General features: G+C 47.0%; 1 protein-coding gene across 1 annotated transcript in view; it reads right to left on the minus strand.

The window, feature by feature from the left end:
• Positions 1-2,030, minus strand: part of Shc4 (SHC adaptor protein 4) — a 94,557-nt gene that overhangs the window by 63,925 nt on the left and 28,602 nt on the right. The gene's annotated exons all lie outside the window — the stretch shown is intronic.

Consider the following 2,030-nt stretch of genomic DNA (forward strand, 5'->3'; position numbering starts at 1 on the left):
AAGAAAGAAAGAAAGAAAGAAAGAAAGAAAGAAAGGAAGGAAGGAAGGAAGGAAGGAAGGAAGGAAGGAAGGAAGGAAGGAAGGAAGGAAGAGAAAAGAGGAAAGAAAGCTTCCAAAACAGGGCTTGGTAGTTTTAGCATTTAGCTTGAACAGAGAGTACTACTGGAAAAGGAGTTGTGACTTCTAAAGCAAAAAAAAGCCAAATTAGGGGTGAAGGTAAAGAGGCTTGAATCAGTGTGAAGGTGGGTGGGTTTTAACAGTGAGAGTATGCAGTAGGCAAGTAACGCTGGCTCACTCAGAGGAGGGATGGTCCCAATGAGGAGGAGATGGATTCAAGTGACATCACAGAAAGATCTAGACAGGACTCAGCAGTTTAATTTGGACCATAGAGTATGCAGTCCAGTGAGTCAAGAATAACTCAGCCGCTTCCAGCCAGGGCACAGAGGAACCAGGAGTATCATTAACATGTCCAAGAGGGCCAGGAAAAGGTTAGGAATTGCTTTGGCGCCCATTGATTGCAAGGCACCGGTTGGAGAGCCAGGAAGTAACAAGCTGGCAGCTGACAATGTAATTCAGTGACCCCAAGAGAATAAAGCAGGACAAAGCAAAGGGAGGGACAAGGGGAAGGACACAGACACAGCTTTCTAAGCATCTCTGCAGGTGAGGCTGTGGGATCCGCAGAGCAGCGCCATTGACTCTGGAGATCGGAGGACGCTACACGGAAAATTGCCTTGGAACAGTGTGAGGGCCATGTGGTATGAATGAAAGGCTCTTGGGTCTGCAGAAATGAGACACTTCCTGTTTTGCTGTCCTCTGGAAGCCATCCAGCCTCCCTTAGTGATGGGAAGAGGAGGAGGCACTCCCCAGATCCTTTTTTTGTAGTATTTATGAGTGGAGTCTATAGATGTCTCAGCCCCAAATTGGCTTAGTGTTCAGTTGCTGCCATAAGCCTGGTGTGGGAGAGACATTCTCAGCCAGACCCCACTAGTCATACTCCTCATGGGATGTCCAATACTGACACAAAAAAATCCTGTATACTTAGTTCTTAACCCCTAAAGCCCAGGCACTGTGGGAAAGTGAAATGTCTGGAGACAGGGACTGACTGAGACTTCTAGACTTACTAGAAATAGGAAGCTGGGTGGAGAATGCTGGGGTCCACACTCCACAATGAGGCTGATGGACAGGCCTGCCTGAGAGTCCTCACTGGCTGCTCTGACTACATGGCCCTCTCTGTCCTCCTCACCTCAGAGCTTGGCTCATTCACCCCATCTCCTACACACCAGTCTGGGGAAGACTGGAATCTATAAGTTGGGAAGCAGGTCTGGGCCACACTTCCAATTCTCCAGGATGCCTGCTTGGTGCTGAAGTGGAATAGGCTCCTTCCTGGACAGTTATAAATCACTAATTCAAGATGATATGATACACTGATCTATCTGTACATGCCTAAAAATGAGACAGATTCTATATTTTCATGCTCTGACACAGGGATTTTAAAAAAGCAAAACTATATTAATAATTTACCCTTACTGCTTAAATCTCTTCACATCTATTACCAAATCAGAATCACTACTACCAATGCCTAGACCTGGCTTTGGCTTGTCTTCGCTCACCTTACTAAGTGTCCCATTCCCATACTTTGATACAGTGTTGGCCCCCATCCTTGTCCTCAACTCTTCCCAATGGCAGGGCCTCCCACTTGCCATTCTCCCTGATTAACTCATCTCTACACTCTATGGGTTTGTGTCTTGTTCATCCTGCAGGTTTTAATTAACATGGACTGTCCTCAGGTCATCGCATGTTGCTCATGAGCACAACTCTCATTTGCCTCTTTCATGCTACCATGTACCTTTCCTTGACTGTAGTTGCTGTATAAAGAAGGGCCTGGGGCTGGTGAGATGGTTCAGTGGGTAAGAGCACCCGACTGCTCTTCCAAAGGTCCGGAGTTCAAATCCCAGCAACCACATGGTGGCTCACAACCATCCGTAATGAGATCTGACTCCCTCTTCTGGAGTGTCTGAAGACAGCTACAG

Source organism: Mus caroli, chromosome 2 (assembly GCF_900094665.2).
Source record: "Mus caroli chromosome 2, CAROLI_EIJ_v1.1, whole genome shotgun sequence".
NCBI lineage: Eukaryota > Metazoa > Chordata > Mammalia > Rodentia > Muridae > Mus > Mus caroli.